This window comes from Pelophylax lessonae (assembly GCF_965119305.1).
Source record: "Pelophylax lessonae genome assembly, chromosome: 6".
NCBI classification, from domain to species: domain Eukaryota; kingdom Metazoa; phylum Chordata; class Amphibia; order Anura; family Ranidae; genus Pelophylax; species Pelophylax lessonae.
In genome coordinates this window covers 80294819-80320191 of record NC_138773.1, presented here as the reverse complement: position 1 = coordinate 80320191, position 25373 = coordinate 80294819, and positions in this window count along the sequence as shown.

The following is a 25373-nucleotide window of genomic DNA, read 5'->3' as shown; positions in this document are numbered from 1 at the left end:
TCCTCCTCTGGGTACACACCCAGCAGGCACTGCCTAGGGTCCAGCTGTAGAGGAGATCACATTTGATCATGTAGGAAGGCCACAATTTGCTGCCAGTAGCCCTGGACACGTGGACAGCTCCAGAGTATGTGAAAAAATTTACCCGGGGAGGCATGACACACGGGGCAGTCTGGAGAAATACCAGACCGATAGCGCGCCAACCTAATAGGGGTAAGGTAAGTGCGGTGGATTATGAACAGTTGGGTAAGACGATCAGACAGCTAGGGAGACACCTGCTGACACGTCTCAAAGGCCTCGCTCCAGTCCTCATCCTCAATAACACCCACCTCAGGTTTCCAGCTAGTTTTAACAGCATACGCTATGGCAGAGGAAGAGGGAGAGTGCAGTTCCGAATAGAGTATGGAAATTAGATGGCGGGGGTCAGTGCCCTTGACTATTTCCAGGACGGGAAGGGATTCTAGCGGGGACATAGCTGATGGGAACTGGGTCTGGAAAGCGTGTCTAATCTGGTAGTATCGGAAGAGCATATGGTCCGGGAGGGAGAATGACGTGCGGAGGTTATCAAATGTACGAAGAGTGGACACCTGCAAGAGGTATGTGAGATAGTAAATACCCCTGCTGCTCCACAGTGTGGAGTCTGGTAACGAACAGAACTTTGCCAGGGCTCCGTTATGCCATAGGGGGGGTAAAGCTGTGTAGCAGGGGTATTGCATTTTATCCATTACCATCTCCCAAACTCGACTAAAGTGGTACAGCATAGAGTCAGAGTCTCCCCCCACCTCGTGACCCCAGGTTCCTCGCAAAACGACCGACAAAGGGTCAGCAGTCGGACGGGACCACCCTGGGCATAGTAGTAGAAGAAAACAGGTACTGTCTACTTTGTCAAGATGAAATAACTGAGATAACTGGGCAGCTAGGTAGTATAAGTTGAAGTCCGGCAATGCCACGCCCCCTAGATTGGAGGGGTTTTGAAGTTTTCACCAAGAAAGTTTGTGGCTATTACTTCCCCACACAAACGCCTTAAGGAGAGAGTCCATTAGTTTGAAGTACTTCAATGGTAAGTAAATTGGGGAATGCCAGAGGACATATAGAACCTTAGGCAAAAGAACCATTTTTATAAGGTATACCCTACCCATAATGCCCAGGGGAAGCCTGGACCATACCTGGATCTTAGATTTAATCAAAGTATAAAGGGGATGAATATTATCCAAGATATAATCCCAAGGGCGTGCCGTGACCGGAACTCCAAGATATTTTATACGAGTTACCCGTTGGCAAAGCCACAGGGGGTACCAGGACCGCAGGGGGGTCAATGGGGAGAACCTGAGATTTGTCCCAATAAATTTGTAGCCTGGAATATGTACCATAGGTTTCAATGAGGGAAAGGGCCATGACCAGAGAGCCCCCGAGTCTGCATACATTCTGATCTTCTCGGTCAAGGACCCCACACACAAGCCGTGTATAGCCGGGTGGGCCCTAATGGCTATAGCCAGCGGCTCAGCCACCAGTGCATAGAGCAGGGGGGAAAGTGGGCACCCCTGCCTAGTACCTCTGGCGAGCAGAAATGCTTTAGAGTGCCAGCCATTAGCCAGAACTTTAGCTACTGGTGCACTGTACAACAGATGCACCCATTTAATAAAATTAGGTCCAAAGCCAAAGCGCACAAGGCATTCCCACAAGAAGCCCGACTCAACTGAGTCAAAAGCTTTGGCCATGTCCAGTGTCACCACCACTCTCTCACCACAGTTCTCATGCGTAGATTGGAGATTCATGAACAGTCTACGAAGATTAAAGGAGGTATTCCTGCCTGGCATAAAGCCGGACTGATTCTCATGAACTAGGGACAAGATGACTTGATTTAGACAGAGTGAAAGTATTTTGGCCAATATTTTAATATCCACTTGCAGGAGAGAGATAGGGCGGTAAGATTCAGGGTAATGAGGGTCCTTACCGGGCTTGGGGATCAGCACTATCATGGCCTCCCACATTGAGGAGGGGCAAGGTGGATTCCTCAAACATGGTGGTAAACAAGGCAAGGAGCTTAGGCAGGAGAACATCAGAGTAGTGGGCAGAGAATTCGATTGGGAGACCATCAGTACCTGGTGACTTTGATCTAGGGAACCTGGACACAGCCTCCACAATTTCCTCCTCCATAAGGGGTACCTCCAGGAGCATCATTTGCTCGTCCGTTAGTTTAGGAAATTCCACCATGTCAAGGAATGACCGCATGGCGGTATGGTCAGAGGGGGCTCTAGAAGTATAAAGTTGGCTGAAAAAGGCACGAAACCGCTCCGTCACCTTCCCCGGGTCCATCAGCAAGGTCCCTGCCTCAGACCAGAGGGTTATAAGCACTGGTGGTCTGTCTTCACAATGTACCAGGTAAGCCAGCAGTTTCCCTGCTCGTTCTCCGTGTTCAAAAAGCCTCTGTTTTTGAAAGAAAAGTTTAGACTTGGCCTGTTCATATTCTAGCTGGGAGAACACCCTCGACAACAGCTGAAGTTGGGAGGCATTGGCCCGCGAGGGGCCCGTCAGGTAGTCACCCTCCGCCGACCGGAGACCAGCCTCCGCCCGAGATTGTGTCCCAGTGGAGGTGGCTTTAAATTGTTTGACGCAGGATATTAGAGAGGCTCTGGCATGTAGCTTAAACTCCTCCCAAACCGCTATAGGGGAGGCCGTTCCCTCATTATCAGCGAAGAATTGAGCCCAACATGCGTCCAGAGAGGCCTCCTCAGGCAGCAAAGATAGCCACATTGGGTTGAGACGCCAAGCCGGAGGCAGTTTATCATGGTGTAATCTTATCGTCACCCAGTAAGGGCTATGGTCAGACAGAGATCGGGGGGAAAATCCCACCGACACCAGCCTGGGGGTCAGAGCTCGGGACACTAGGATCATATCAACACGGGACATGGAGTGGTGCATAGGGGAGAAACAGGAGTACGCCCGCTGCAGGGGGAATTTAGCCCTCCGCGTGTCCACCAAACCCACGCTCTCTAGCAAATGGGCAAATCTAGTACATGTCACAGGTAACGGTGCCAGGGGGTTAGTTTGTAGGCGGGGTTAAGCACATTATTGAAATCCCCCAACCAAATGGCTGGTAGATTCGGAAAATGAGACATATAAGTGAGGCCCTCAGAGATAATGGACATAGATAAAGGGGGGGGGGCACATAAAAGGCTAGTATCAACAGGGGTTCCCCGAACACCAATACTTGCAGAAATATATACCTTCCCAGGGGGTCAGCACGAGATCCTCGGAGCTGAAAGTGAATTGATTTGGCCACCAGCACCGCCAGCGGAGTGGGAGGTATGTGTGGAATGGTATGCCCACCTCACCCATGGACTCTTAAGTGATAGATGCATATGGCCGTCCAGATGGATCTCCACCAAGATTAAAATATCCACTCGGTGTTTTTTGAGGAAGGCGAAAGCCGCCAAGCGTTTGAGCTTATCGCGGAGGCCCCTAACATTCCATGTCATCAATTTTAAGGTGGCCATCTAACTGGGAGTAAGAGTAGAGGCTGCCAGAGCTCCAGGATCTCGGATATCAACCCGCAAAAGAACATAGAGATTGGCAAGAGGAGAGATAACCCAGCACTAAGGAGGACAGATTGATCCATATTGCACTGTCTCTGCACACAAAAACAAACAGTAATATTGGTTTTGCACATTAAATTAAAAAGCACATACCTAAAAACAGTAACCCCCCCACCCCGCCCTGCACCAACCCCAACATGTGCGGGCATAAAGTCCCGAAAAAACACTAAAAAAGGTCCCCAGTCTGTAATCATGAGAGAAAAAGGGGGAGGCCCGGCCATCCAAAAACAGGGACAGCACTACAAAAATAAGGAGTCCACAGGCGTGAGCAATGGGCCCCAGGCAAAAAAGAAAAAAAGGAAAAAAGAAAAAAATCAGAGGGACCAGGCGCCTGAACCAAACAGATGCAGGGGACCAAAAAAACGCTGGGCGGCATGTCGGACCGTGACCACAGCCCAAGTAGTAAAGTGGGTCTCGGTTGAGTCGGGACCCTCCGTCGGGATAACTAAGTCGTGTCCCCACAGAAAGATGAGAAGTGTACAAGGATGGGAATGGCAGCACAGTCCACCGGAACCAGTAGCACCCCACCTTCCCCCAGGTAGCAATAACATGGGAATGGTCAGTTCACAGGGGGAAAGTGCAGAGGGGGGAAGGATAGGTGTTGCAAGAGATCAAGCCGCCATCAGAAAGCACCGGTATGAGGCATAAGTAGTAAGGAGGTGAGTAAGAAAGAACAGCAGCAAAGGGAAGTAGGAGGCAGCAGCAATTCAACAGCGGGTCTCAAGGTGCTCCAACCAGGAAATAACCACCTCAGGGTCATCGAAAATATGAACACGGTCTTCACCTTCCACCGGAAGGCGAACAGGGTACATCATGGCATATTTGAGGTGCTTGACCCGAAGTCTCCGTTTGGCTTCCAGGAAACCCTTGCGTCACCTTTGCACTTCCGCCGAGAAGTCAGGAAAAATGTCCACTCTGCCATTGCCCATTGGGATGTTCCCCTTCTCTCTGGTGTCTCTATCCGGGTAATTAAGAAACTTGGCAATGAATGTGCATGGCGGGGCACCCTGCAGCGGTGGGCGACCCGACAAGCGGTGGGCCCACTCCACCACAAACGTGGGCGAAAGGGACTCCCTGCCATAGGTTTGAATTAGGAGCTGCTCCAGATAGGTAGAGGGGTCAGTGCCTTCCACCCCCTCAGGAAGGCCTATAAACCTCAGGTTCCAGTCTATTCTCCATATTGTCCTGTTTTTGCAGGATTTGTGTAACCTGTAGTTGGAGCTGATCAGTGGAATGCTGTATGGGGGGAAGGGAGTCCTCCATGCTACTGAGTCTATTTTCTGCCTCAAACACCCTATCCCACAGCTTCCTCATATCTTGTCTAATCAAAGATATGTCCACCTTTACCTCGTCAATTTTTGATGTAAGGGTTGCCTGACAGGCAGAGATAGCTTCTAGTACAGTAGCTGTGTCAGCTCCCGCCGCCGTGCCAGCATCCGTGTGCAGCTCAGCGCCATCTTGGGAGGAGGCCTTTCTGTCCTGGCGGCGGTATTTGTCCAATTTAGCAGTCATCTCCGATGCCTTCTTGGGCGGCGACATGACGAGGTAAGGTCCGGGGTACCCTGGGAAACAGTGAAGCACAGAAGCAGACCGTGGGGAAACAGGATAAGGAGTATAGGATAGGATTTAGACGGAGATCCAGCTACTCGTCTCATGCCATGCCAGGCCACGCCCCCGAATGTACAGTATTTAAAGCAGAACTAAACCCCTTCTGTGGTTTTCAGCCAAGGAAGTGGCCATCTTAGCCTCTGTTTGCTCTTCAATTGACATGATGCTGCACATGTGGTCTGTTATGACACCAGCCATTTGATGGTTTGACAGTTTGGTTGAGAGCACAAGCAAATGTGAGTTATATTCTTGGTATGTGCAGTGAATGCAACTTTTTTTGAAGCAGTGAAACCAATGGATTTAATTCCCCTTTAACTGATTTAGGGCATTTGGCTCAACCTTAATGGCACGTACACACGATCCGAAAATCAGGCGACAGATCATCCTTTTTTTTTTTTGCATGCTTGTCGCATATCGAAAATGGAGAGGTTACTAAAGCTACAAAAATTCTCGTACGACAGAATAGAAAATCGAAAAATTGATGTAATGTGTTGATGTAGTGTATTTGTATTGTATTTTAGGAGGACAACTGTATTAATTAAAGGAAAATCGTACAATCTGGTATGAACTGTCATGATCGACTCTCGAAGGCTCTGTACTAACGATCCGATTATCGTACGATTGCTTCGAAAGTGGTATTTTCAGGTCGTGTGTACAGGCCATTACACTTGTGTTGATGAGATTATTCAGAATTCATTACCAGGTGGACTTGATCTGCCATTAATCTCCTTCTGCCCTGCATTCAGCATACTTCAAGTGAGTTATGCATTCCCATAGACTTGTATGAACTAAAACCCATCAACACAAGCCCTTGAACCAAAAAATGGATTTGGGCTTTAATGTTTCCTTACTATAAACTTGAAATTTCCCATAAGACCACCCTTAAAATAACCTCAACCCCTCCACCAACATCCACTAAGCTTTGTCTCATACAGGTAAAACAACAACAAGATACAATATGAAAAGAAGGAAAATATTCAGAAATCCCGCTTCACAATGTGGGATCATAAGTTGCTCTCGTTTAGAATCCCCAGCTTGTCTGAAGTAGCCGTCCTTATTTGTTCAATCGGATTTCATTCTCAGCGGCTTAGAGAGCTATTGAGAAAACAAGCCAAGTAATTCCCCGGGGCAGAGACCCTGAAGAAAACAGCATTTTAACATGTCCCTCCACGCAATCCAATCGCCTAGGCGAGACCAGAAATGTGCTAATTCCAGGCCTCAGCTCCGAGAATCATTATTTGCAGAGGAGAACGGCGCAATTACAGATACTTCTTAAACGCATGTTCCTGCAACATCTGCTATGACTCTCTGCATCCGTGCAGGCATTGAGATAACAATTACAAATCAGATGGAATGTTTGACTGAGTCCTGAGTGAACTCGGTGCTCCTAGGAATACTGCAGGCCATAAAACAACTGCCAATTAAAAAAGATCAGGGTGAGAGGCGAAGGATTCTGCTCTGGAACACTGAGCTGTAAGAAAGGATTGAGACTGACAGCAGGATAAATATCACGTGCTGCTAAATCTTCCCACTGCACAGAAAGCAGCCGAGTGATGAGAGACTGAAGTGCCAACATTTCCGAATGCAAACCACACAGCTGCCATTAATCTAATACAGTTCCTACTGGTGAAAAGCACCGGCAGTAATTAGAATGTAGCATGCCCCTTCTACAACATATAGTGGTTAATTTACAATGAGCAAATAGAAAGTTCACTTTGCAAGGGAATTTGCACTTTGTAGTGGAATTTTCCCTTAGCTTGTTGAATGTGGTGAAAATTTTCTTTGCAAAGAATACCCAATCAAGTGCATGGAAAAAAACAATCTGTACTTTTGGTTGCACATGATTGGATGATGGAAGTTAGAAGAGCTTCACTTCATTCACTAAGCTAAGGGCAAATTCCCTTGAAAAAGGGCATACAATGGGGTGGGATTACTAAAGACAAATAGGCTGTGCACTTTGCAAAGTGCATTGGCTCTCTCTGCCTATCTATTATAATGAATATGCTTCTACTATGGAGGCTCTCAAAATTTAGAGTTAGAACTGCAGATAATACTGGGGTGCCATGATGTGGCTCTGCAGCTTATGCATATATTTGCAAATATGTGCAAAATAAACCCCTGTTTTTTATCGGATACTGTTAGACAGGATAATTTGTTTGGTTGCAGGTTGGTCAGTAAATTGAGCTGGGAATTTTCTTTTGTTTTGTTTGACATGCATCGCCCTTCCATGTGCTCCTTGCTGCAAAAGCCAGTTATAGGCGGGGGTAGCAGCCATTTGTTTGTACTGTGAGAATTCAAATGACCAGCCAGAACAGTAAGCACAACCTAACCAAATCCTTGGGGAGGTGTGCTCAGAAGGTGGCTGAGATGATGTCAAATAGTCTGGAGCCCTGAGGAGATTGTCTTTTCTCCCCCCTGAGTAAATAGACCAGTAAGCTAGGAGGAGGAGGGGGCACCCCTGGGGCTGGATGCTTTAATAATTTACAAGAGGCTACACTTATGGACTCGTTCCAGAATTCTGTGAGTAGATCCTCCTTTCTTTGCTGCATCTTAAAGCTAATTCAGGGTCCCCAGCTGTGAACCTATAGACTGTTCCAGCCTAGCTATACCTGTTCTGCAATCTACTTCATGGTCCCCAGCTGTGAACCTATAGACTGTTCCAGCCTAGTTATACCTGTTCTGCAATCTACTTCATGGTCCCCAGATGTGAACCTATAGACTGTTGAAGCCTAGTTATACCTGTTCTGCAATCTATTTCATGGTCCCCAGCTGTGAACTTATAGACTGTTCCAGCCTAGCTATACCTGTTCTGCAATCTACTTCATGGTCCCCAGCTGTGAACCTATAGACCTATAGAATAGGGAGTAGGTTGTTAAGATCGGGGTCCAGTGAGGGCTTTTTAAGTATGGGGATGACTAGTGCATGTTTTAGAGAGTTGGGGAAGATGCCAGAAGAGAGGGAGAGATTGAAGATGTTGGTTAGAGAGCGTAGAATAGGGCCAGAGGGTGAAAGTAGCATTTGCGAGGGAACAGGATCCAGAGGGCAGGTGGTTAAGTGGACGTTAGCAAGTAGTTTAGCAACCTCATCTATAGTGGTGGGGTTGAATGAGGGAAGTAGTGATCCCACCTTACAATGTTTTGTAGTATGCATACTCTAGGAATATTACATTTATATGTAATTTTGAATGTTTTGTCTTGCAATGTCTTTTTTTTTCTAAAGTAAATTTAATAAAATGTTTATAAAAAAAAAAAAAAGAAAAACAACAGACTAAGAGCCGGTTCACACAGGCGCGACCCGACTTGCCAGGGCGACCTGTGAAGTCGGAGCGGCCGCCATGGACTTCATATCATTGAAGTCAATGCAGGTCGCTCCAGGTCGCCCCAACGAAGCTCAGGACCCTTTTTCTAAGTCGGAGCGACTTGTGTCGCTCCTATTAGAACGGGCCCTGTGCTACTCTATGGCAGGCGACCCACGGCAACTTGTCAGGCGACCAGGTCGCCTGACAAGTCGCCCCAGTGTGAACGGGGTCTTAACATAAAAGAAAGAAAGCATAAACAAAACAAATGTAGCCCCCCTCCTGCTCATCTTCGGATATTGGGACAAACAGCTTCAGATATGGACTAGCCGCCCGCTACCACATCCCCGCACATGGATTCTCACCTGTTTGCTGATAGCACGCAGAGTCATACTTGCCAACTGGATATTCCGGTGGGTCCATCTATCTCTCAGGTGCACCGCAAACTTCAAAGCCTTTTGACCAAAGACCAAATCAACACAGACTTTAATCACCAATCCTCTTCCGACCGTTTCTCCGATAAATGGCAGGACTTCCTTGATTCGCTACCCAGGGATGCGACACCCAATCTGGCTGATGGAACATTCTCCTACTCCCTGGTTAGGGCTCCGTTGCTGTGGGCACAGACCTCCCCCCCCCCCCCCCTCACCTTTTCCATTTACTCCTTTCCTTTGTATTCTTTGTTTTGGTTAACAGCACAGGTACCTAGCATAGATCCATCCAACTAGGATTCTAGTATGTTTAACTTGTTTAACTGTCTGGACCTTTACTCATTTCAAGCCGGTCCACGGCTTTGCATGTTGACCAGCTATTACTTATCAAAAGTGAAAAATGTTGTTCAGTATTTCTCATGCATTCTTCCTGTACTGCTAATTGGTTTGAATAAAGTTTCTTAAAAAAAAACAAAACAAAACAAATGTAGCCATCACATCTAAGATTAGTAGGATGCAATATAAAAAAAAGTTTGTTTTTACCACTTTTTTTTCACAAAAAAAAAAAGAAGATAAAAAAGTGAAATAAATTGGGTCATGCTTTAAGGTTGTATTTTTTTTTTTTTTTTTTGCCTTCCTCTGGATCATAAAGATTTTTTTTTTTTCCCGAATGGTTGAACTAGAAAGACTTGTGTCTTTTTTCCACTGGTCTAACTATCCAACGTACAAGGAGAAATGAACACCTTGTTTTATCTTGAACTTTGTAACGCTGCTTCTTCAGGATCCGTTGTCTCTGTATGGACAAATTCAATCTGCTTTCCTGTTTCTCTGCCTCCTTCCTTCAATCCGTCCTAAATTCACAGCCAGCACAGGGAGCTGCATTTTCCTACTTGTGTGACACACTGTATTGACAAGATTTTCCTTACCATTTGTGCATTAGGGGAGCTTGTATGCCTAAAGCTTCAATCAAGTATAATCTGGTGTGTGCAACTGAACCTACAGTTGTAATAGCTGGTTTAATATAGAAATACACTGAAGAAAATTTTATAAATGCATATGCACCCAGGCATCAACAATGTAAAAGAAAAAGTGATTTATTGGACCAGATCACCTTGTTTCATTGCTCCTTGGTCCAGTAGTGATGCTCACATGCCCATGGTTGATGCTTTTGGTGGCTTTTTCCATTTATTCTGACACTGCCTAGAGATACAGGCTTTTTGGAAGAAAATACACTGAACAAAATTATAAACGCAACACTTTTATTTTTGCCCACATTTTTAATGAGCTGAACTCAAAGATCCAAGACTTTTTCTATGTACACAAAAGGCCTATTTCTCCCAAATATTGTTCACAAATCTGTCTAAATCTGTGTTAGTGAGCACTTCTCCTTTGCCGAGATAATCCATCCACCTCACAGGTGTGACATATCCAGATGCTGATTAGACCGCATGATTTTTCGAACAGGAGGCGCGCACGTGTGCTGATTGACCAGAGGGGGGGTGATCAAATACCACCAAAACAAAGCTTTATTTGTGGTAAACAAAGGACAACAATTTTATTTTGGTACCATGTCGCAGGACCGCGCAATTTTCCGTAAAAATAACGGACTGGCGAATCGCAAAAAATGGCCTGGTCATTAATAGGGGGCAAATCCTTCTGGTCCAGAACTTGTTAAAGATTTAGAAGATTTCCATCTGTATTGTATGTTAATTAGAGGAACCTCAGCCTTTCTACTAGGACAGACTCAGTAGTGTTCAGAAATGTTTGCAGTCTGCCATTACTCTTGTTCTTAGAAACATTTACAAAGTAAAAAATATTTTTTAAAAAATAGTTTTTTAGGTGCTGTGTAAATGGGAAAACATAACATGCTTATAGTGGGGTTTTCTCAAATTTGACTGCAAAAGTGGAAATGCACTTTAAAGTTGAGTTACAGCTTTTTTTTTTTTTTTTTAAACCCCCATGTGATGGTTGCACCTAATCATATACATATCGGTATTATGATTTAATTCATATTTTATTATTCTTTTTCTTTTTAAAATACTTACTCAGCTCTAACAAAGGAACAGCAAGGTGCGCCAAACTAAGTGTAGCAGTAAATCAAAGGGGAATTTATTCAAAGACAGCCAATGGCTACTCACACAAAGTTGGAGATAAAAGAACATTGTGAGAGAAGTCTTAAGTCACTGTAGGTGATCCTTGATATATCGCTGTAGATTCACCACGGCATCGGCAGGGTAGTTGGTCTGAGGAAAAAGGGGATGCTTTGAAACGCGTCACCTAACACGTCTTGACATCACGTTGGGTTTAGCTCTGGGTGCATTCCACGCTGGTTCCACACACTGCGAAGCAGAGATCCGGTCAGCGGAGACACCTACCCTGCCGATGCCGCATCAACTCTACAGCTATCTACCACGGGGCACTTACAGTGGCTTAAGACTTCTCTCACAATGAAGGTAGAAAATTCTGGACAAGAAATTGGCTACAGCCAACCTCAAAATATAGTCCAAAAGGGCTATATCAGTAAGTCTGGGGTAGGAAGAGATAGGTGGCGCTGCCTATAGGTGATAGATAAATATATATGGAAAGGAATGTGTATTAGCACTGAACTAAGTAAAATTTAAAATACTAAAGTGCTAGTGTGTGTATCCAAATGTCAAATATCAGTACAAAAAATTATATATGCAATGAAACCAATATAAATAAATAAAAAATATAAATAAATATAAAGTGCAGAAGTGAAAGTAATACTCTGGTTTATGGAAAAAACCAGGATAGAATAAAGCTAGGTGAGCCAAGATGAGTGAAACTATCACACTTTGGCACTTTTTATGTGTATATATTCACTGGAACACTGTTTATTGATATTTATAATATTTAAGTTTATTTTTATCTATTTATTGAACTTATCACTCATCTTGGCTCACCTAGCTTTATTCTATCCTGTTTTTTTCCATAAACCAGAGTATTACTTTCACTTCTGCACTTTATATTTATTTATATTTTTTATTTATTTATATTGGTTTCATTGCATATATAATTTTTTGTACTGATATTTGACATTTGGATACGCACACTAGCACTTTAGTTCAGTGCTAAGACACATTCCATTCCATACATATTTATTTATCACCTATAGGCAGCGCCACCTACCTCACCCTACCCCAGACTTCTCTCACAATGTTTTTTTATCTCCAGCTGTATGTGAGTAGCCATTTGGCTGTCTTTGAATAAATTCCCCTTTGGTTTACTGCTACACTTAGTTTGGCGCACCTTGCTGTTCCGTTTATTCCAGAGAAATGCTTCTCTATCAGGGGAGCTGCCACTAGTTTTGTTTTCTCATACTGCAAGGACATTATGAGCTTTAAAAACGGACTTTCATCTTAATACTTGTTTCGTTTATATTGGATTTCACTATTTATCCCAGCTTGTTTTTGGCAATTTCGGCAATTTCCTTGCGCCAATCTTTTTCTTTTTTCGTTTACTTACTCCGTTCTCCTCTGGGAGCTTCAGTGCTGGCATGTGAAGCCGATTCATCTCTTCTTCCAGGATACGGAGCTGCTGGCTACCCAGCATCTCAATCTCACATGTGCGCATTTCTTCAAAAGCACGGCGAACGAACAAATGGAGGAGGCTCATTGGCCCCTCGGACTGATGAAACTCATATCCTAGGAGCCAATGCATTGCTGGAAAGGATGTACCTCGCCATGACGAGGTTCAGCGGAAGTTTGGGAGAGAAGAACAGATCAGCGTTACCTAAGTGTAGTATTAAAAACAGTCATTTATTGCCATCAAACAATGATGCACTAACATAGATATGTGGAAACAGGCTTTAAATCGTAAATCATCCGATCCGTTGCAAGGGAAGCAGGAGAAGTTAGGAAAGCCTTTGGTCCCGGCTGTGTCAGTGGCTTCTGGCACCTCCTGGTATCCTTGCGCCGTCTCAGCTGCTCCTTCGTCAGATCCGGGGGAAACTGGACGGTGCTCGCTTTCGGGGCATGCGTGCCCCTTCGTCAGGCATTGCCGAAGCAGAAGTGCAAATCAGTTATTTATATTACTTGTTCTGAAGATGAGAAGAAAAGTCTCCAAAGTGAACAGAATCTCAATCTTATGCCTCGTTTCCACTGTGTGGTACGGTGCGGTTCGGTTCAGTACGGTACGGTTCGGAACGGTACACCTTGCGTTTCCACTGCCAAGAGTACCCTTTCATGATAGGCGTGGCGTAGCAGGAAAGCTGTGATTGACGATTCTCTGTCAACCAATCAAAGTTCTGCAGAGTGTAGCTCCACCCTGTTGGTACGGTACTAATGTGCTTGGTACCCCAACGAAAGGGTCCCAAAAAAGTGGTACGGTACGGTTCGGAATTAGGGTACCATTCACAATGGAAACAGCATAAATAGCGTACCGTACCGAACCGAACCGTACCAGAAAGCTCAGTGGAAACGAGCCATTAGAGTGTTGAATTAAAGCAGGTGGATTTTCTTCTCTTGTTCTGTTAATGTTTATAATTTTGCATTTTTCCTAAATTTCTGGTAACAACCGTCAACAGTTCAGTTTGGAAAATGGGCTGCAACAAAAACTTGACAAGGGGTCTAATCCTTCAGATCTCTGTCCAAAACAAGAAAAAAAATATTTTTACATATAGTATACTTTGAATGCATTCAGTGTGACCACAGTAATGTTTCCCAAACTAGTAATTAAAGTGGAACTTCACTCTCTCAATCAACATTGAATATTTTAATCCTTACGCTGCTAGCATTAGTTAATAGACAAGAATGTACAGTATATCATATTTACGTGTTTTAAACTATTTTTTTTTTTTAGTTTCTTCAGTTACTTCCTGATTTCTTGCCTAGGCAAATTATGTCATACATTCCAGGAGACTTAGGAGGGGGGAGGGGTTCTCAGCTAACTACGCCCTTCTGCTTATATTCCTGAGCTAAGGGCAAATGGATTCCAGGATATCAATGCTACATAACTCAGCTGCCCTTACTCAAGATGGCCACAGACAGAAATGCTAGGGGGGTGTTTTTCAAAGTGGTTTCTCAGCAAAATAAATCATGGAAACATAGATGAATGGGGGAGTTTGCTTTGAATATTAAAAATGAATTAAATAGCGTTTTTGCTTTGTGGTGCTTAGATGCAGTATAATTCCGCTTTAACTTCAATCAGCACTGTGTAATGTGCAAATCTCCTTGCAGCATCCGTGATCAACTATTTATATCCCTATTGTGATAACTGCAGTAACAATATGTCAAATGCAGCAACCTTAAACAACTAATTACCTTTAACTACCCTATAGCCAATCATTTGAGAGATGAGTATTGGTATAGCTTGCTGAACATTGCTCTTTTCACCACCTTAACAAATAAGATTATAGGTTTAGTTCTTGATTGTACATACAGTCAGGTCCATAAATATTGGGACAATCTTTTTGGCTCTATACACCACCACAATGGATTTGAAATGAAACAAACAAGATGTGCTTTAAATGCAGACTTTCAGCTTTAAGGTGAGGGTATTTACATCCAAATCAGGTGAACGATGTAGGAAGGAATTACAACAGTTTGTATATGTGCCTCCTACTTTTTAAGCGACTAAAAGTAATGGGAAAGATTAACAATCATAAATCAAACTTTCACTTTCTAATACTTGGTTGCAAATCCTTTGCAGTCAATTAAAGCCTGAAGTCTGGAACGCATAGACATCACCAGACACTGGGTTTTATCCCTGGTGATGCTCTGCCAGACCTCTACTGCAACTGTCTTCAGTTCCTGCTTGTTCTTGGGGCATTTTCCCTTCAGTTTTGTCTTCAGCAAGTGAAATGCATGCTCGATCAGATTCAGGTCAGGTGTTTGACTTGGCCATTGCATAACATTCCACTTCTTTCCCTTAAAAAACTCTTTGGTTGCTTTCGCAGTATGCTTCGGGTCATTGTCCATCTGCACTGTGAAACGCCGTCCAATGAGTTCTGAAGAATTTGGCTTAATATGAGCAGATAATATTGCCCAAAACACTTTATTCAAACCAGTTCCATTGGCAGCCATACATGCCCAAGCCATGACACTACCACCACCATTCTTCACTGATGAGGTGGTATGCTTTGGATCATGAGCAGTTCCTTTCTTTCTCCATACTCTTCTCTTGCCATCACTCTGGTACAAGTTGATCTTGGTCTCATCTGTTAATAGGATGTTGTTCCAGAACTGTGAAGGCTTTTTTAGATGTTGTTTGCCAAACTCTAATCTGGCCTTCCTGTTTTTGAGGCTCCCCAATGGTTTACATCTTGTGGTGAACCCTCTGTATTTACTCTGGTGACGTCTTCTCTTGATTGTTGACTTTGACACACATACACCTACCTCCTGGAGAGTGTTCTTGATCTGGCCAACTGTTGTGAAGGGTGTTTTCTTCACCAGGGAAAGAATTCTTCAGTCATCCACCACAGTTGTTTTCCGCGGTCTTCCGGGTCTTTTGGTAATGCTGAGCTCACCGGTGTGTTCTTTCTTTTTAAGGATGTTCCAAACAGTTGATTTGGCCACACCTAATGTTTTTTGCTATCTCTCTGATGGGTTTGTTTTGTTTTTGCAGCCTAATGATGGCTTGCTTCACTGATAGTGACAGCTCTTTGGATCTCATATTGAGAGTGGACAGCAACAGATTCCAAATGCAAATAGCACACTTGAAATGAACTCTGGACCTTTTATCTGCTCCTTGTAAATGGGATAATGAGGGAATAACACACACCTGGCCATGGAACAGCTGAGCAGTCAATTGTCCTATTAGTTTTGGTCCCTTAAAAAGTGTGAGGCACATATACAAACTGTTGTAATTCCTACACCTTTCACTTGATTTGGATATAAATACCCTCAAATTAAAGCTGAAAGTCTGAAGTTAAAGCACATCTTGTTTGTTTAATTTCAAATCCATTATAGAGCCAAAAAGATTAGAATTATGTAGATGTCCCAATATTTATGGACCTGACTGTAGTAGCACTTCAGTCTATAAAACTGAACTCCAGGCAAACAGCTAAAATCAGAGATGATGTACAAGTATGGGAGTTTTTTTACCTGCCAAAAGATGTGTATTCCTGTCCACCTGGTTCTGAGATTTACACAGCTCTGCCACACAGTGCAGTCCTGTCTAGCAGGGCAGGCAATCCAATTTGTATCTGCTATAGTCAAGAGACACATGTAGTTCTCCCCAGGGCTGGCCCGAAACATTGTGCTGCCTGGGTCCAAGAATGAAATGCTGCCCCACCCCCCCCCCCAAAAAAAAAAAATCACGCCCAACAAAAGGCCTCCACATCCATTATTTTATATAAATATAACATTTTGAAATAATTGTATATACTGTTATCTTCTTCCATAACTCCCCCCCGGACTGGTCCACCAAACACCCACTGTCTGCCTTCAGTCCTCCTGTCACTCCTGTGTCTGCCGCGCCCACCACCCTAGAAGATCCAGCCTGCCCTGCGTGAGATGGAGTGCGCTGATGTCTGATGTCATTGCGCACATCACAATCACGTGAGGGATGTTCCTCAGAGGAGATGCTCCATCCCCTCATACTCATCAGTTTGCTCTACGGGCAGTAGTATGAGATGGGAAATGCCACCTGTAACGCGCCACAAACTGATGACACAAAAAACTGCTGGAAAAAAAAATCTTGGGAGTCAATTTGCTGCCCCTCTCCAAGTGCTGCCCTGGTTCTCCCTCCCAACCCTAAGGGGGGAGACAGTGAAATGAGAAGTAGCACACATATGAGCTCATCTCTATGTCAATCTGCTCTCCTCCCCTATAAGCATGCTGTTTGTACTGCAGTACAAAGACTTAGTCACATAGAACATAAAAAGATTTGCACTGTAATAAACTCAATAGGCTTGACATGGGGAAGCACTATGCTGCCAATAAACAATATCTAGGGGGGGGGGCAAAGAGGCATTGGTAGCTTGAATATGTCTGGATCCTAGTAGGCTGAGGCATTTCTTTTATTCTCAGGATGAAGTTTACTTTAAATAAAAAAAGTTGCAATCATAAATCTAACTCTATAACCAATTATCCCAAAAGGTGCATGTCTTGAATAGTGATTGTACCAAAACACTTACCGTTACTCAGGGCTTTTTTTTTTTTCAGGAAATAGGTGCAGGAACTTCCCCCTTCTAAGCCACCCCTTGTCTCCTCCCTTACCTACCTCTGACCACCATCACTTGGTTCCACCCCCTACCCATCTCCCAGTACCATCTCTTTTAGAGAATACAGAACCAAGTATAATTTTGTGGTGCTAAATAATTGATTTGGAATTTGCTATTGATAACAAGAAAAGCAGTAAAATAGATCCCCTGCAGCCAGCAACAATAGATACCCCACACAACATCAGGCTTCCCCAGCAATAATAGACTCCACTGTAGCAACAATAGATCCACTGCAGAAAAAAATGATCCCACCCCAACAACAATAGACCCCACACAACAATAGACCCAACCAAGCAACAATAGATCCCCCACACAAAAACAGACCCCCACACAGCAACAATGGGCCACCCACAAGCAAATACCACACCCAGCAACAAAATATCCACCCCAGCAACATTAGACTCCCCAGCAGAAAAAGCAGATTTCACCAGCATCAATAGACCCTCCATCAACCAGCAACAAATATACCTCTCACTCAACAGTAGATCCCTACCAGCAACCTGAGACCCTCTAGCAAAAATAGATCCTCACACAAAAACAGATCTCCACGTTGACAATAGATCCCCAAGCAGCCAGCATCAATAGACCTTTCTCCACACCCCACACCCCTTGTTATTACATACATTCAGTGCTGGAGGTGCCGGAACTGTGTACCGCCGCGTTCCTGCTGAAAAAAAGCCCTGCCAGTACTTATTTCTTTCTTGTCAAAGTGATTAGACTGCCTAAATTATTCTTCCATGCCCTCCACTGGTCCACTTCCTTAATTCTAGTCTCATTACTCCTCTAAGAGAAGTCACACAGTAAAGCCATCATTGTAAGATTCTATAGTCTTTTAGGATAAAATAGTGGCATTAAAGTGTCAGAATAACCACCTCTTTAACATGGTGCCACAACTACAGCCTATAATTTATTTGACTGGAGATTTAGTGTCTGGCATCAGACAAATAATGCAAAAGGTACAATAATTCGGAGTAAGAATTTCTACAGATAAACAGCAACAAAAACACCTTGATAACCAATTTAAATTCCAGTGTCCTAGTTTAAATTTAAAACCAAAAAAACAATCTGCATGAAGTGTGTATTTTTGTTGTATAGCTTTCTTTTTCTTCCTTTACACAGTAAAAGAAGCATATAGCAAGGTTGACTTTTTTTCCACTCAGAATTGCTTCTAGCTTGTCAATATGTCTCTTCAATAAACACAAAGACCTAAACTCTTTATGGGGTCAAGGACTAATATGAATGTATGGTTCAAAGGACTGCAGAATTTATCAGTGGCATATAAATTAAAAGGTTAAGTAGCACGATTTTACTACATGAAAAGATTAATAATGTGCTATTAGTGGTCTTGGAAGAAAAGTTAGGGAAATGTTTACCCACTGCAGTAATGGATTGTGGTTGCTGTTCGAGGTGCTGAAAGTCCTTTAAACACTTTACCACCGGAGGATTTTCCTGCTAAAAGACCAGGGGGTTTTTTGCGATTTTTTACTTCGTGACTTTAACGGACAATTGCGCGGTCGTGCAACGCTGTACCTAAACAAATTTCACGTCCTTTTTTTCCCACAAACAGAGCTTTCTTTTGGTGGTATTTGATCACCTGTGCGATTTTTTGATCACGCGCTATAAACAAAAAAAGAGCGTAATTTTTGCAAAAATAACAATATTTTTCACTTTTTTTTATATGAAATTCCCCCCAAAAAAATGTAAAAATCAAAATTTTTTAACATTTTCGGCCAATTTGTTTTACGCTACCTATGTTTGGTGAAAAAAAATCGCAAAAAGCGTATTTTGATTGGTTTGCGCAAAAGTTATCGCGTTTACTAACAAAGGGGAAAGATTTTTGTCATTTTTGGTGTTTTTTTTTTAACGAGTAATGGCAGCAATCTGCGATTTTTTTGCGGTACTGCGACATTGCGGCGGACAGATCGGACCCTTGACTGACATTTTTGACACTTTGGGGGTACCAGTGACATTACTGCAGTAATCAGTGCTATATATATGCACTGTTACTGCAAAAATGACACTGCCAGGGAAGGGGTTAACTGTATTGGACAGGGAGGGGTTAAGTGTGTCCTAGGGGCGTGCTTCTAACTGTAGTGGGACATTGCTATTGGTGTAAAAAAAAAGATCAACGGTTCTACATAGTAGAACCGTCTGATCTTCATTTTTACACAGGGAGAACTGACAGGCGGCTTGTTTACATAAGCCGCTCTGTCTTTCTCCCGCTGTACCGGCGATCGTAGTGTGACCGGCGGACATCGGGTCCACCAGTCACACTCCCGCACTCCTCCGTGAACGAGCCGAGGTGGGCGCGCGCCTCGGCGGGCGTGCGCTCGCCCGCTATTGGCTCTAGAAGGAGTGACAGGCGAGTGACGTAGATCTACGTCACTCTGCCTGGCCGGGGCCGACTGCCGCAGTAAATATACTGTGCGCAGTCGGCAAGTGGTTAATGGCACAGGATGAAGCTTACTTACTCGTTCATAATTGGTTGTAGAAGAGAAACAGCAAGTCCAAAGAAACCACAAACAAGGTAAATTTTTGATTTATGCTTCTCTACATGGCTTAACTTAAATTTTACTATAAATATCTTATGGTAGTTGAGCATTATTGGAGACTGCATATACTGTATATACAGGTGCATCTTAAAAAAACTAGAATATCATCAAAAAGTTAATTTATTTCAGTAATTCAATTTAAAAAGTGAAACACATATAATATATAGATTAATTATGCACAGAGTGATATATTTCATGCATTTATTTTATTTTTGATGAATATGGCTTACAGCTAGTGAAAACCCAAAATTCAGTAGCTCAGAAAATTAGAATATTATATAGGTATAGGCTCGCTCCTGCTGTATTCAGACACAACGGGAGTCAGGCCAGGGGAGGAGAGGCGGTGATCACCGCCGCTCTTCCCCGATCATTGGGGATCGAGTGAGGAAATCCGCCCGCTTGTGTAAACAAAGCGGGCAGTTCTCCTCTGTGACAGGCAGGGACAGATTACAGGATTCAGCATAGCTGAACCTGCGATCTGTGCCTGTGTCACACAATCCCCTCCCCCCACACACACATCAGTAAGCACCAGGCATACATTTAACCACTTGATCACCAATAAAGTTAACCCCTTCCCTGCCAGTGTCATTATTACAGTAACAGTCCATATGTATAGCACTGCTTACTGTAGTAATGTCACTGGTACCCCCAAAAGTGTCAAAAATGTAAGTTAGGGGTCCGATCTGTCCGCCGCAAGGTCGCAGTACCGCAAAAAAAATGGCAGATCGCCGCCAGATCGCCGCCATTACTAGTTAAAAAAAAAAACAATAGAAATGACATAAATTTCCCGTAGTTAGTAGCTGCGATAACTTTTGCGCAAACCAATCAAAATACACTTATTGCGATTTTGTTTACCAAACATATGTAGCAGAAAACAAATTGAGCTAAAATGTTAAAAAATTTTGATTTTTAAATTTTTTTGGGGGGAATTTCATATAAAAAAATGTGAAAAATATTGTTATTTTTTCAAAATTGTCGCTCTTTTTTTGTTTATAGCGCAAAAAGTAAAAATTGCACAGGTGATCAAATACCACCAAAAGAAAGCTCTATTTGTGGGGAAAAAAGGACATAAATTTAATTTGGGTACAGTGTTGCACGATCGTGCAATTGTCCGTTAAAGTAACGCAGTGCCGAATCGCAAAATATGGCCTGGTCAGAAATGGGGTAAAATCTTCCGGTCTTAAAGCAGTTAAAAATACGCTCATTGAGAATTTTTTTGTCAAAGACATGTAGCTAAATACATTTTGGCCTAAATATATGTTAAAAATTGAATATATTGGCTATTTTTTAACTGTCAAAAAACAATATTTTTATTTTTTCAAAATTGTCGCTCTTTTTTTATTAATATAGCAAAAAATGAAAAGTGCAGAGGTGATCAAATACCACCAAAAGGAATCTCTGTTTGTGGGAAAAAAAGGACGTAAATTTTGTTTGGGTCCGGCATTGCATGACCGTGCAATTGTCAGTTAAAGTCGCACAGTGCCAAGTTGCAAAAAGTGGCCTGGACGTAAAGCAGGAAAATCCTTCGGTGGTAAAGTGGTTAAGGCTTACCTAAAGGTAGTAAAATATCTCCTTAACATGCACTGTTCAGGAGATATTTATGGAGCTAGCAGCCAGTTACATCACTGGCGCATGCACTCTGAAGGAACGGGCACTTGTGCCATTTCTTCAGAGCAGTGTGCCATGACTGGCAGCACCTTTCTCTTGACAATACCCCACAGATTCTCTATGGCGTTTAGGTCAGGTGAGTTTGCTGGCCAATCAAGCACAGTGATACCATGATCAATAAACCAGGTATTGGTACTTTGGCAGTGTGGGCAGGTGCCAAGTCCTGCTGGAAAATATAACCAGCATCTCCATAAAGCTGGTCAGCAGAATGAAGCATGAAATGCCTAGAATTACCTGGTAGATGGCTGCACTGTCTTTGAACTTGATAAAACACAGTGGATCAACACCGGAAGATGACATGGCTTCATAAATCATCACTGACTGTGGAACCTTCACACTGGCCCTCATGCAACTTGGATTCTGTGCCTCTTCACACTTCCTCCAGACTCTGGGATGTTGAATTCCAAATGAAATGCAAAATTTACCTTCATCCGAAAAGAGGACTTTGGACCACTAAGCAACAGTCCAGTCCTTTTTCTCCTTAGCCCAAGTAAGACACTTCCGATGTTGTCTCTGGTTCAGGAGTGGCTTGACACAAGGAATGTAAAATCGTAGCCAATGTCCTGGATACGTCTGTGAGTGGAGGCTCTTGAAGCACTGACACCAGCCGTAGTCTACTCCTTGTGAATCTCCCTCAAATTCTTGAATAGCCTTTGCTTCACAATCCTCTCAAGGCTGTGGTTATCCCTCTTGCTTGTGCACCTTTTTCTACCACACTTTCACTCAACTTTCCAATAATATGCTTGGATGCAGCACTCTGTGAACAGCCAGCTTCTTTAGCAATGACCTTTTGTGATTTACCCTCCCTTCTGGACAACTATAAAGTCAGCAGTCTACCCCATGATTGTGTAATCTACTGAACCAGGCTGAGAAAGTATTTAAAGGCTCAGGAAAGCTTTAGAGGTGTTTTGAGTTAATTAGCTGATTAGAGTGTGACACCATAAGTCTACAATATCAAACTTTTTCACAATATTTTATTTTCTGAGATACCGAATTGTGGGTTTTTACTAGCTGTAAGCCATACTCATCAAAGTTCTGAGATACTGAATTTTGGGTTTTTACTAGCTGTAAGCCATACTCATCGAAATGAATAGCAAGAAATGCTTGAAATATATCAATCTGTGTATAATGAATCTATATAATATATGAGTTTCGCTTTTTAAATTGAATTACTGAAATAATTTAACTTTTTGATGATATTCTAATTTTTTGATATGTACCTGTATAGTTACATAGTTACATAGTGAGGTTGAAAAAAAACATCAGTCCATCCAGTTCAACCTATGATGTGTATGTGTGTTTGCTGTTAACCGTATACCCCTGTATGTTGTGGTCTTTAAGGTGCCCATCTTATAGTTTTTTTAAACAATCGATGCTCCCTGATGATACGACTGTATAGTCATATACAGTATATTCATACAGCTTAGACTCACTCAAGACACAGAGTCAAAATGACAGCTTGGTCTTCTCTGGAGCACTCCAAAATTTGTGATGGGCTGTTAACCCTAGTGACTCCAAGCTACTTTTCTGCAAACTGACACAAAGTCACAGCCCTCAGGATTGCCCCACCAAGAGGAAGCAGGAACAGGACAGCTTCTTTGTGGAGACAGTGGTGTGCTATGATAGAAGGTAAGAGTCTGGGCTTCAGTCAAGGTGGGTCCTTTCCACCTGAAAGAAGCCTATTTCCATACCCGCAAAGCTAGTAAGCACTCCCAGTATTAAGGACACATGTGTATGCATGCTAACCCATATGCAAAATCATATATGCAGATAAAAGGTCACAAGTTGCCACATGTGCCGGACACACAGACAGGACGGCCATGCTCCTAGCTTTACAGATCTGGAAACTTAGGTATTTAACGTGATGTGTGGGAATCTGGGTTTACTATATTTCTTTAGTGCTGACTTATTACTCATTTGCACTAAGATACAGTAGCTGTACATGATGAAAAAGAAAGCCCATGTGACCTAATTCAGGCAGCACATAAGCCAAACCAATAGATTTTAAGAAATCTAAAGAAATTACTGCCTATGGACTGTATACATAGGCAATTACAGTCTCCATATGATATAGTTTTCCAAGCCACACTTTTGGCATCCAAGCTAGTGGTGTTGAACATTTGATCGCAATTTGGTCCCAAAGGGCATGAGGAACAACCCTAGCCCCCCAATACCTGCCAATATCTGGGGCTAGCCTGCAGTGGGTTTTGAAAGAGAGTGGATCCTAGAACTAGAACACATGGCCTGTGCTTTCACTTGTTTAGATTCAGGATTGTTCAGAATAGAAGAACCAACTCTAGGGATTTAGTTAGTAAGGCAGCTAGCTGCATAAGATAAAAGCTAAGAAGAAATATAGAAGATTTAGCAGGTAGATTGTTTTCCCTATGCGGGTTAGAATGCAAATAATTCAAAATTAATTGGAATGCACATTTATGATGCCAGATACTGTATGTAGCATTGTATGTATATCTTTACTTAGAATATAATGATTAGCATGAGTCAAACGTGTTTCACAAGATGGATTGCCAGAAATGCTATAAGCAGTGGGGCATGACACCTGCCACCAGTTAATCTGATGTACTTTAAACTGCAAATATAAAGTCAAAGACTGAAAAATACCCATAGAGCACTTTTACACCTACAGAGCTGAGGATATCAGGTTACTAGAAAGCTTAATTGTGTAGTTACAGAGAGTGACATATTGTGGACAGAGGAGGAATTATTGTAGCAGAGGTGTCAGTCATCATCTGCAGTCAGGTCATGTGTCATGTATTTTTACATTACATATAGCAGCTGACAGTTTTCTATAGCTAGGTTGATGCTTTTACAGCAGTTTGTAGATGGTTGCAGCCTTGAGATGACAAACTTTTTAAGGAGACAGAAAGCAGGCAGAATTATTAAATGACATTTTCTAATGTCATATAGTGATTTAGATAGGAACTCCATTGTGATTTAAAAAGAAAAGCAAGTTATCATTTTAAAATGAACAACTATTGAAAATACAACTGGTTCTGCACTGTTACCTATTTCATTACAAAGGTAGAGCAACTTGTATGCAGTCCATAACCTGACAAGCACTAATAATACGGGCATATGTCTATTCCACTTACAGCACATCATGTGGACTGTAGCTTACATTATTCAAGGCAATGTAGACATGGTGGGAACCCCATGCATGCAGATACTTTTTTTAATCACAATCATCACAATCCAAGCCCCTTTCTTTACATTATACTGACGAATGAATGGCCGGGACAAAGATGAGTCATAGTTGCTAGCATGTCGGTAGGTGCCCGCTTCCTTAAAAAAGGTAGTAATACCCTACTAAATTTTTCACTTTCCCACAGCCACTGGAGGTTTGACACAGTCAAACACCAATTTAGTTTGGCCATTTGCCAAGCCTTCAAACTAACAAAATGTGATCCTTGATTTGCTCATCTCTTTTTAAATTGTTTTATATCTTCCATAGTACAGTATCAGTCTACTTTTAAAAGCCATTCTCTTATTATTGACATAGATGTCTCCATTATACAGGAATGAGACTTTTAGCTGCATTTAGAAACAATGGGTTTGGAGAGTTTGATTCATTACTTATAGACTAGTTACTTATAGACTCCCATGTGCAGTGGAAAAGCAGGGTCCACTGATCACGTTCCACAGCGCAGCCTGTTAAGCTTTAATTATTTAATATAATACATGGCTCCAATATACCTAAATCAACACACATAACCACGAAATGTGGCTAAGGGAACCTTATTTTCCATGTGTTTGGAAGATGTGGCCAAATTTGGTGTATATGCACGTGTACACTGTAATAGTGTGACAATAATTTAAAAGTTAGATTCTTTGATTTTGTGCTCAAATTTTAAAACACGAGAGCTATCAGGTCAACTGTAAAATAAATTGCTGCTTTTAGTTTACAACTGCAAGTCGAAAGTAAATTAAATCAATTAGTTGGCTGCTATGAGCCATTAATGCTGTAATGTTGAGCAAATTAAAGCTAGCGGATTTGTTGATTAAACATTCGTATAAAAATTCTCA